This window comes from Rana temporaria, chromosome 4 (genome assembly GCF_905171775.1).
Source record: "Rana temporaria chromosome 4, aRanTem1.1, whole genome shotgun sequence".
In the NCBI taxonomy this organism is placed as follows: domain Eukaryota; kingdom Metazoa; phylum Chordata; class Amphibia; order Anura; family Ranidae; genus Rana; species Rana temporaria.
This window is the reverse complement of record NC_053492.1, coordinates 112077121-112090026: the sequence shown is the minus strand read 5'-3', so window position 1 is coordinate 112090026 and position 12906 is coordinate 112077121.

Below are 12906 nucleotides of genomic sequence, written 5' to 3'. Positions count from 1 at the left end.
AATCCTTTTTTTCCGTCCTACCTAAAATAATTACACCGGCGCATCCTCTGACGCAAATTACGCTAGTCACGCCGCTTTTTTTGATAGGCAAAGATGCAAATGAGGGAGATAGGGCGATCCACAAAATTACGTGTGTGCGCCGTAGATTACGCCCTGTGCGCCGTAGATTACGCCCTGTGCGCACCTGTTAGTTTCCTGGAGCAAAATTAGACTTTATAAAAGCAGCCCTAATTTTACACCTGCCGTGTAAAGGTCTGCTGAAGCAACAGCATTGAGGAAGAGCTGACAACACATCTTTGCTGGACTTCAATCTGACTGCCAACATGCCCGGGCCATCCATGATTCTAACGGCACTCGCTACTTTACAGGCGCAAAGAAGGAGGAGGGCACAGAGGAGGAGGGCACAGGAGAGGGTATACCGCCCACGCCAAGATCTCTTTGGCATGACTGCTTCTGAGGTCTATGGCAACTTCCGCTTTAACCAGGAAGCCATCCTGGAATTAACCCGAATCCTGCAGGATGATCTCACCACCCCAACCCAACGATCCCATGCCCTGCCACCTCACATCAAAGTAATGGCAACCCTGCATTTTCTTGCCACTGGGTCTTTCCAAAGAACATGTGGAGGTCTGGCTGGGATGGTACAGTCCTCGATGAGCAGGTGTGTCCATCAAGTAGTCCCTGCAATACTAAGACGCATGGGCAATCAATTTCAAAAGCCCACCCAGGAGGACCAGCGATTGAAGACCATGGCGGACTTTTATAACATTGCTGGGTTCCCACGGACCATCGGGGCCATTGCCTGTAGCCATGTGGCACTACAGCCCCCCCATGAGACAGAGCACCTGTTCCGGAATCGCAAAAACTGGCATTCCATAAATGTCCAGGTGATTGTAGATGCCCATGGCCTCATCTGGCACGTCTGTGACAAATTTCCTGGTTCGTGCCATGACAGCTATATATTCCGGCAGACCAACATCTCCAGAGATTTGGAGATGAACGTGTATGGAGACAGCTGGATGATTGGTGAGTGACATGGGTGTCAGGTATGTCCCCCCCCCCATGATGCAGACATCACAAGGGGCACATGCATGACTAATATCCTCCTGTCTTTTCCCTTCCAGGTGACTCTGGATATGCCCTGGGACCCCATATGATGACCCCATTCAGGAACCCCCAAACCCCAGGAGAGCAACGCTACAACGTCGCTCACATTCGCACCCGGGCAGTTGTGGAGCGCACATTTGGGCTGCTGAAGTCCCGCTTCAGATGCCTGGACAAGACTGGGGGTACACTGTTGTATTCCCCAGACTTTGTGTGCCAACTAATCGGTGCTTGTTGTATTCTTCACAACTTTGCCATGAGAAGGGGACTGGAGATTAACTTACGTGCTGACCTGACCCCCCACCCAGGCAATCCCCCCCTAACCCACTCTACCCGGTCTGCTGAGGGCACAGCAGCCAGGAGACGCCTCGCAGAAGGCATCTTTTCACAGTAAATGCACATGAATAATGTCACAATGATAATGTTGCTTTGCACAGTAAACGCACATGAATTATGTCACATTGAGAATGTTTTTTTTCACTGGAAACACACATTAATTATGTCACAATGAGAATGCATGAATGCACACCACTGTGGTCCCTAGCACAGACACATCACATGCTCATCGAATTGGATTAGATCCAAGTACCCCCCCCCCCCTTTGGTACTTGGGAGCAGTAACGCCACGCCACGGCTCCAATTATGTCACTGTGCATTCATACACCATTCAGGAACCTGGGATCACTTCTCCCTGGTCCTGGGGATCCCTACTCCACCAAAACTGAGGGTGACACCCTTATTTTATCAGGAATGCCACCCCCCCACATTCACACACATAAACCAAATCATAAGTACAGTATAATAAACTAAATCATAAAAAAAAAAAAATTAAATCAACCAAAAAAAAAAAAAAAAAAAAGTACCCCTGCAATTTAATTCCGGCGGCGAGTGCTCCGTCTGGGCTGCCCACGGGCACGGACAACTGGATCTTCACGGGGGGGGGGGTGTGAGCAGGGGAGGGAGTATCTTTATGGGGGGGTGTGAGCAGGGGAGGGAGTATCTTCATGGGGAGGGTGTGAGCAGGGGAGGGAGTATCTTCATGGGGGGGAGCAGGGGAGGGAGGAGCCTCCCCTGGTGTCTGACCCCCGGCTGGCCTGCCCTCCAAGGCCACTGCTATCCTGTTCAGACAGACAGTGATGGCAGCCGTATTGGCCTGGCCAGCCCGGGTGAGAGCAGTCACCTCCTGGGCCACGCCTGTTGTGGCGGTATGCAGGGACCACAAACAGGTGATGACCCCCAATGAATTGGTGGCCACATCACTGAGTGACTCCCTCATTACATCCAGGCTGTGCTCCATCTTGGTCATAGGCGGATTTTTTTACATCGTTTGCGTAAGGCTTTTTCCGGCGTAACGTTACTCCTGCTATATGAGGCATAGCCAATGTTAAGTATGGACGTCGTTCCCGCGTCGAATTTTGAAAACTTTACGTCGTTTGCGCAAGTCGTTCGCGAATAGGGCTTTGCGAAAGCATTGACTATTTTCGACATGATTAGGAGCATGCGCACTGCGATACGTTCACGGCCGGCGCATGCGCCGTTCGTGAGAAATGTAATTTACGCGGGGTCATGTTTTATGTACATAAAACACGCCCACCTCTTGACAATTTGAATTTGGCGCGCTTACGCCGGCAGATTTACTCTACGCCGTGCTTTGTGAATACTGCACTTGCCTCTCTAAATTGTGGCGGCGTAGCGTAAATAACATACGCTACGCCCGCACAAATTTACGTCACCGTACCTGAATCTAGCCCTTTGTTTTTTTGTTCAAAATTGTTTTTTTATTTTGTTAATAGCACAAAAAATAAAAACCACTGAGGTGATCAAATCCCACCAAAAGAAAGCTATATTTGTGGGGAAAAATTACATAAATTGTATTTGGGTACAGAGCCGCACGACCGCACAATTGTCAGTTAAAGCAACGCATTACTGTATCGCAAAAAATGGCCTTGTCATGAAGGGGCTTAAACAATATGGCACTGATGAGCAGAACCACAGAGTCCACTTTCTTGCATGCAGATTTTGCAGCAGATTAAGGTGCAGGAGATTTATCAAGATGAAATTCTGCAAATCTATGTGCTCAGATGTATTTGCAAGTAATATTTTATTCCAATAAACCGGATGTTTATACTCTTCACCTAGGCTCCAGAGGGAAGCAAACATACAGGGAATAGATTACAAGCAAGCACTCTTTATTCGATTTATCAGTTTACAAAGAGGATGTTCTGGTAAGTTATAAGGGATTGATTTAACCTCTTTACTCCCGTCGCCATCAATTGACAGGGGCACGATAATGCTGTCATAGGACATCCTCGCTTTGCAGAGCCACCAGGGGGCGTGCGCGCCTGCCGCGTTATTGGAAACCTGATGCGCGTGCCCACCGGCCGCGATGTCCGCTGGGCCCCAGAGATTGCCCAGAAACTGAGCAGGACCATGGATCTCTGTGTGTAAACACAGAGATCCATGTCCGGTCAAGGAGAAGAGACCGATGCTGTGTTTCCTGTACATAGGGACACAGATCAGTCACCTCCCCCAGTCAGTCTCCTCCCCCTACAGATAGAATCACTCACTAGGGTACACATTTAACCCCTTGATCGCCCCCTAGTGGTCAACCTCTTCCCTGCCAGTCACATTTACACAGTAATAGGTGCATATTTATAGCACTTTTCGCTGTATAAATGTAAATGGTCCCAAAATAGTGTCAAAAGTGTCCTATGTGTCCTCGGCAACATCGCAGTCATGATAAAAAATCACTGATGGGCGCAATTACTCGTAAAAAAAAAAAAAAAAACCTATAAATCTATCCCCTATTTTGTAGCCGCTATAACTTTTGCGCAAACCAACCAATATACGCTTATTCGGATTTTTTTCTACCAAAAATAAGTAGAAGAATACATATCGACCAAAAACTGAGGAAAAAATGTGTTTTTTTTATACATTTTTGGGGGATATTTATTATAGTAAAAAAAAATATATATATATTTTTTTAATGTGCTCTTCTTTTGTTTATCGCGAACAAAATTAAAACCGCAGAGGTGATCGAATACCAAAAAAAGAAAGCTCTATTTGTGACAAAAAAATGATTAAAATTTCATTTGGGTACAGTGTTGCATGACCACGCAATTGTCATTCAAATTGTGACAGCGCTGAAAGCTGAAAATTGGCTTGGGCGGGAAGGGGGTGGAAGTGCACTTAACAGAACATTGCAATTTATGCTGCAACTTCAGAAAAATGCAAAGAACTATTTTTTTTTACAGAAAGCGATGTTTATACTCTTCACCTAGGCTCCAGAGGGAAGCAAACATAGTGTTAGGAAATAATTAAATGATGAAATGAATCTGGCTTGGGACACGTGATAATGAAAACTCCAGCAGGGTGCAGCAGCTCTAATACCAGAAAGAACAGGCTGCATTTTAAATGTCCCCCCCAATTCAGGCTCCCTGACTAACTGGATTAGACCACCTGTCACCCATATGCCGTCTGTACATCTCAACTTTCAGAAGGCAGCAACCAAGAGGATAATCAGCCTTATGTCTGCTCCTGAAGACACTCTTTAGAGTTGTACTGAATTCAGATTTTTCCTCCCTGCCCCTCCCCTGAGACCCCAACATAAAGAGATTATTTCCCCGGCACTTGGCAGAAACTGGCTCGCTAGTAACCCATTCTTTGCCCCCAAATCTGAAGCTCTAAAATACATCTACATGCAAACACGTGCCCGATGTGCCTAAAGGCCACCAATTCAGATATTATCAACCAGCCTACAATGTACAAACACACATATAAATATATATTTCTTGAATTGAATGCCTTGGTTACATGAGCATACACAAGTAATATGTATTTAACTTGGGTATGTCAATGAAAATTAAGCGAGTTTATTGCCTTTTATTGGACCCATCTATTACTGGCAATATTTTCCCCTCTCTTGAAAGTGATTCAAGATATGATCTGTCTTTATTATACTCATCAGTTTTAAATATGTGCATATATGATACAGTATGTGTATAGGCTCGTACACACTATAAGAAAATCAAGCGAACATTTTCGTCCGAGGAACTTTCGTATGATTTTCATATATTGTATACAACTTTCACACAGCTGATTCCGAGCTTCTGAATGAAAATTTCCTAAATATTTCTCGTAGGGAACAGAAGAAATTATTTTTGTTTAATGTGTACCGTTTTCGTACAAGAAAAATCTGAGACGAAAGACTACGCATGATCAGAAACAGTAAACAACAAAAAAAAAAGCATTTGTTGTACAAGAATTTTCATACGAATTTTCCTTTATCGGTTCCGATTTTCTGTGAAACAATGAAGAAAATCGGACGATTGTTTACTTGATTTTCTTATAGTATGTACCCCACTTTAGTCCCTGTGCACTCCAGAAAAAAATAAAGTTTAAAGCAAAATAACTTCATTGGCATCCCTTTATAGTTCTAAAATGATCATTGAGTACGTAAAGCTGAACTACAGGCAAAAACAAAGAAAGAAAACTTTCATTTAAATATATTCCTCAATAGACACAAAGGGTATAAATCCACGTTGTGTGCAACAAATGTCTTTAGAAACCCAGATAGTATTTTGTAAAGTAGCAATGACATCATCACTGTGCTGTGGGAGGGACCCGGCAAAATCCACCTACTAGAGGCTGCTTGCAGAAAACTACAGGATGGGGCGGAGACAAGACCAGTCTCCCTGCACAAGGAGAGAGAGCGCAGCAGTAAACGGTCTTTATTACAGGAAGCTCCTACATAGAGGTAAAGTTTCACACTGGATTACTGCACAGATCCAGAAGAAATACACAAAACACACCAAGAATCCAGTAAGAATACTCATGCCTCTTGTATTTAAACAATATTTTCTTAACGTGGAGTTCAGCTTTAAAGCCAAACTTAGGCCAGCCATACACTGAACTTTGGTCAGCTGGTCTACAGACTGAACAAAAAAAACTGATTTGTCCATCCGTGCTATACAGCACAAATGAATGTAACCCCTTGCTAGGCTACTGTATTCTAACAGTCAGCGATGGCTGCAGTCACAATCCCACACATCGGCTTCATCTGACTGGATGTACCTATTCACCTGACAATGTTGGCATCTGTAGACATCACATCACTGGAGTTCAGGCAAGTATGGACAGGTTCCACTTTAAAGACAACCTGTATTTAGAGAACTGTATATGATGCCGATCCTGGCTTTAGTACTGTAAAATGCACACCTAGTGGCAGTCGCAACACTATAAAGTGCCTCATGCGCTGTGGCATTAGAAGAATTGTGATATCTCTGACTTTTCAGTCCAACAAGACTGTCTATTACTCTGAAAATTCCTCTATTGCCGTTCTACGGAAGCAGTAAGGTTTTAAGAGTACACCAAATGCTTGAATAACTTCTTTATTAACTTCACTTTTCTTCACAGATAACACTGCTGCTTTGCAGCAGACAGTCCATGTACAAACACGTGTTGAATAAGTATCACAAAATGGCGGTTCAAATATTCAATCTTGTCATTCAACATAAAATGGTGGATATATTTCTTATTCAGTATTTATACTCTCTCTCTCTCTGTAAGTTATCAAAGCATTCTCGGATTTCTCTGAAAGGTATAACTGTGGTTTGCAACTTGGTTTGCAGGGTTGCTTTAGTTCGGTTACCTTGTTACAGTGGATGGATGGATGTGACTTAGTTCGATAGCTTAGTTCGTTCGAGTGCAGTTAGATGACTTTGTTTGGCAACTTAGTTCGGTGGAACTACAAGTGAACACACAACTAGATCAATATTCAGTTCTAATCACACTGGGCCAGATCCACACATAATTAGATGGGCGCAGCGTATCAGAGATACACTACGCCGCCGTACCTTACCTGGCGGATCTTCGAATCCTCAAAGAATTTGCGCCTTAAGTTATGGCAGCGTAGTGTATTTCTGGCGGCGGAATTCAAATCGGCGGGTAGGGGGGCGCGATTCATTTAAATGAAGCGCGTCCCCGTGCCGAATGAACTGCACATGCGTCGTTCCGAAATTTCCCGCCGTGCATTGCGCTAAATGACGTCGCTAGGACGTCATTTTTTTTAACTTAGACGTGAGTTACGTCCATCCCTATTCACGGACGACTTACGCAAAAAAATAAAAATTTCGACGCGGGAACGACGGCCATACTTAACATGGCAAGTCTATCTATACGCCGCAAAATACCAGCTTTAACTATACGCCGGAAAAAGCAGACTACAGACGACGTTAGAAAATGTGACGGCCGCGCGTACGTTCGCGGATCGTCGTAAATCGCTAATTTGCATACCCGACGCGGAAAACAACGCGAACTCCACCCAGCGGGCGCCGAAGTATTGCATCTAAGATCCGAAGGCGTACAAAGCCGTGCGCCTGTCGGATCTTACCCAGATGCCGTTGTATCTTGGTTTGAGGATTCAAACTAAAGATACGACGCAGGAAATTTGAAAGCACGCCGGCGTATCAGTAGATACGCCGGCGTACTTGCTCTGTGGATCTGCCCCACTATTTACAGATAAGAAGATATACATAACTTGTGTAACGTACCTATTTAGGCCCTTGCTTCCATAAAACTGAACTCTGTATGTCTGCTCTGCTCTCTGTCTTCATATGGAATGAATTTGCAGCACATGTATAGTATTAGGAACCACCCAGACAGAATGGATGCAAAAGGTAGCTGTGATAGGTCAAGACTCTGCTCAATGTGAGATTAGCTGTGATTGGCCAAGGCTACTGATGAGTCACAAAAGCTTAACTCTATGCTTTCTGGTATGAATTCTACTGTGTAATTTGAGCTTACCTTCACTGTCATATAAACGATTCTTAAAAGCATATTTTTTCTTTTGCCTCTGTGAACACAACATACAACTGTTATATGACATTCAAGCATAAAATCACAGTGAATAACTTTGCTTTTGTCTCTCACATATAAACATGTGCATTACATTTAGGTTCTTAGCAGGTTTAGCTGTATATACATGTAGGTTATATTAGCTACCTAGGACAGGTTCTAGCTGGCCAGCTACACACCTTTTCTAAAGTTCTCGTCTCTTTTCAGGATCCAATCATATGAGCAGATCCTCTGCATTGGTCACCATTCCTGAAAATTGGGGGATCGGTTGTTCAGGCAGAGCTGGTACCAATTTTTTTAGCACCATAGATAACATCTTTTATATTTAACCCAAAAATGTGGTTATCGAGTAAATAGATACCAAACATGTCAGGCCTCGTACACACGACAGAGTTTCTCGGCAGAATTCACCGAGAAACTCGGTCAAAACCCGGATTCTGCCGAGAAACTCTGTCGTCTGTACAGTTTTGGCTCGATGGAGCCGCCGAGGAACTCGACGAGAAAATAGAGAACATGTTCTCTATTTTCTCGTTGTCCGCGTTGTTCTATGGGAGAAGGCGGCCCGCCGAGCTCCTCGGCGGCTTCATCCCAAAACTCGACGAGGAACTCGACGTGCCAAGCACGTCGAGTTCCTCTGTCGTGTGTACGGGGCCTCACACTTTAGAATTGCACACATTTGTGGAATGGCGCAAAACTACGGTACTTAAAAATCTCCATAGGCGATGCTTTAAAAAAAGTTTATAGGTTACCAGTTTAGCGTTACTTATGAGGTCTTATGCTAGAACTATTGCTCTTGCTCCAACGTTTGCGGCGATACCTCACGTGTGGTTCAAACATAGTTTACATATGCGGGCGTGACTTGCGCAATGCGTTGCTTCTGCGTGCAAACACGAGGGGACATGGGCGGTTTAAAAAAATAATAATTAAACATTCCTTGTAATAGGAATAAGGCGTGACAGGTCCTCTTTATGGGTCAATAAGATCCCTGATATCACCTCTACCCTGGAAAGCATGAGATGCTTTCCAGGGTAAAAAAACTGGCAGTGTTTACATCTCCCAGCGCCGGAAGTGATGTTACGACGTCATATCCAGCCTTCCAGGATTATAGGGATCTATAGTGATCCATTGGTGGATTGGTTCTCCGGATCCCCGATTGTACGGGAGAGCTCAGAGAGTGGGGGGGCTCATGAGCTGTTAGGAGGACCCTCCGGCTTTTCTCTTCCCAATCTGCAAACTAGCTTTCTTAGCTTATAGCTACCTTTCGGGTGCCGTACCTTTGCAGTGCACATCTTTCTTGCCCTGGAAGAGGCTTGAATGGTGCTTATTTTTTAGAACCCTTCCTCACTACAGTATGCAAAAGTGTGATTGGTGTAGTCTGCCCCAACTGTTGCCAGAGTCCCATGTGATAACTAAACCAACCCTCTTCAAAATAAATGTTCACTATTTGCTGTATGTTGTATCCGGGGATACATATTATATATATATATATATATAAAAAAATGTGTGCATTACCTTGATGCTAGCTGTGTCTGTTTTTATCCCATGTCAAGACGTGTATCCTTGCGATTGAAGTTTATCTAAGCTTTTGTATTCAGATTATGTAAAACTCTTTCTAATAAAAATATATGGAAATAGAACAAAATAGAAAACGTATACTTTATCCCAGCTTGACCAGTGATCTTTGTAAAACTATTTTTGTTTGTGTACATTGCAAATTTTATATAGTAAAAACAAAAAAAAAAAAAGTTATACCAACGAACAGAAGAAATAAAAAGAACTGAAAACTTTTAAGATGGGTGTAATTTAATCCCCTATGATATAAACCTCTTGGCATAATTTTATATAAACATTTTTACGTGCCAGAGATTCTATTTCAGCAATAGTAGAGCAGCGAACAGAAAGGAATATGGCCAGAAATCTGTGTAGTGGCCAGCAGAGGGAGCCATACCAAAACTGACACACACACACACACACACACACACACACACACACACACAATTTGCTGGCAAGGCAATGAGACTGATGAAAAGAGTTCAGAATTTCTTTATTTTGCAGCAGATCAGCTATGGTGACCCCTGCATTTCTCTCATAAAAGATTTAGTTAAATAGCTAAAAGGTGATATTTTAGAGACTGTTCGTGAATAAATGTTGTGCCAGTCCAAAACTATTGTAGGAGCAGGATTAGAACCACTGTTGTGTTTTTACTGCTATCTAAGGCAAGAGATTTGGTCTCACTTACTGCCCGGTGACAACGGTTTTACTATTAAGACAATTAACCACTTCAATACCAGGCCTATTTTGGCACTTCTCTCCTACATGCATAAATCATATTTTTTTTGTTAGAAAATTACTCAGAACCCTTAAACATTATATATGTTTTTTTAGCAGACACCCTAGGGAATAAAATGCCGGCCATTGCAACTTTTTATCTCGCACAGTATTTGCGCAATAATTTTTCAAACGCCTTTTTTTGGGGAAAAAAAATCGGTTTTGTGAATTAAAAAATAACAAAACAGTAAAGTTAGCCCAATTTTTTTGTATACTGTGAAAGATGAAGTTACGCCGAGTAAAAAGATACCCAACATGTCACGCTTTAAAATTGCGCACACTCATGGAATGGCGCCAAACGTCAGTACTTAAAAATCTCCATAGGCGACGCTTATTTTTTTTTTACAAGTTACAATTTTAGAGTTACAGAGGAGGTCTAGTGCTAGAATTGTTGCTGGCGCTCTAACGCACGCGGTGATACCTCACATGTGTGGTTTGAGCGGCGTTTACATATGTGGGCGGGACTTACGTGTGTGTTCGCTTCTGAGCGCGAGCTACCGGGGAAAGGGGCGTTTAAATTTTTTTTTTATTATTTTATTTTACTCAATTTCTTTTATTTTTACACTTTTTTTAACTTTTTTTTTTTTTGATCACTTTTATTCCTATTACAAGGAATGTAAACATCCCTTGTAATAGGAATGGTTCGTGACAGGTACTCTTTATGGAGAGATGCGGGGTCAATAAGACCCCACATCTCTCCTCCAGGCTGGAAAGCATTAGATCGTGAAAAAAAATTCACAGATCTAATGCTTTCAGCCGCGATTGCGGCTGTGTTTACGTTCCAGGACCCGGGCGTGACATCATAACATTGCGCCCGGGTCTCCGACGATCATAGAGATGACTGGTGACCATCTGGTCACCAGTCTACTCTATGGTTTCCATCCGACGCCGGCGGATCGTTTCTCCGGGTCTCCGATGGCAAAGGAGAGCCCGGAGAAGCACCCGATGGCGGCGGCAGGGGGGGGGGGCGTCCCCTCCCGCTGCCTATAAGAACGATCAAGCGGCAAAACCGCCGCTATGATTGTTCTTATGGTGCACAGAATCGCCGGCTAAAGAGATGGATATCTGAATGATGCTTGTGGCTGCAGGCATCATTCAGATATCCCCACTGAAACCCAGGACGTCATTTCACAATGGGCGGGTATTGAAGTGGTTAAGGGGGGAAAATCTCCAACAGCATTCAGGACAGAAATAAAAACACTATCATTTCTTTTAGATTTATCAAAACAGTGTTATACTGTACAAGCCTACATGATCCACTCAATTAGTATTAAAACTGAACTCCAGCTTTTGATACAGTTTGTTTGAACCAAGCTGGCCGAAACGAACTGTCCCTCACCAACATGTGAGACAGCTGGATGTACGATATAAACTGTTCTGGGTTCGAGCCGAAACCTCCAGTGTTATACCTGAAACACAATAGAGTCCATCTGATTGGTGCTCAGCCACTCAGAGAAAGCAATGAATTCTAGCAAGAGGTTGTGACATCATCAGCCTGCCTCTCTGACTCAGCCAATCAAAGGAAGCTTTGTATTGATTGCTAGAGTACATTACTTTCTCTGAACGGCTGAGCGCCGATTAGATAGACCCTTTTGTGGTCCGGGTACAAGACTGGAAGTCTTGGCTCCAACCCGGAACACCGTGCTGTATGCAGCCTCACGTTGGTGAGGGACATGGTTTATTTGGCCCAGCTTGGCCCAAACCAACTATGTAAAGTGTATAAAAAGCTTTAAGTCAGGAAGGCCTTGTACTACATAGGTAATGGTAGATCTAAGGGAGATTGTACAAATCAGATTGTAAAGCATATGGTCAGTCAGAACAGTTTCCAGCAGTCTCTAATAAGCATTGATGGCCCCACACATTACTGGTGGGCAAGGCAGGTCCGGAGTTTACACAGCAGGTTCTCCTGCCTTATGAGCCTAGGTAGGGCAGAACAGTTGCCTTGTGGTTAGTACTTCCGCCTCACAGCACTGGAGTCCTTGGTTCAAATATTGGCCAGAACACTATTTATTACCTCCCACACTTCAAAGACAGACTTGGTGGGTTTCATTGGCTCCTATCCATATTGGACCTAATATGTGTGTACAGATTGGCCCTGCGTGTACAGTGCCTTGAAAAAGTATTCATAACCCCCTTAAAATTTACCCTTTGTGTCATATTACACCCAAAAAACGTAAATGTATTTGGATTGATTTTATGTGATAGACCAACACAAAGCGGCACATAATTGTGAAGTGGAAGAAAAATGATAAAAAAAAACTATTAGATAGGCACCTGAACAACCATAACATACAAGGATATACAATGTAATACTAACATAAAAGCACACAAACAGGTTGGGCTTGATGGACTTGTGTCTTTTTTCAACCTCACCTACTGTAAATGTAATGTTACAATTGCATTCAGAAGTCACCTAATTAGTAAGTCCATCTGCGTGCAATTTAATCTCAGTGGCCCAGATTCAGGTACATCTGCGCGATATTTGCGGGGGAGCAGGGCAACGATTTTGCCCTGCGCCCCCGCAAATATTTTGCGCTGCCCTCGATTCACGGAGCAGTAGCTCCGTAAATTGCGAGGGCGCGCCGGCGGGAATCATTTAAATTAGGCGCGCTCCCGCGC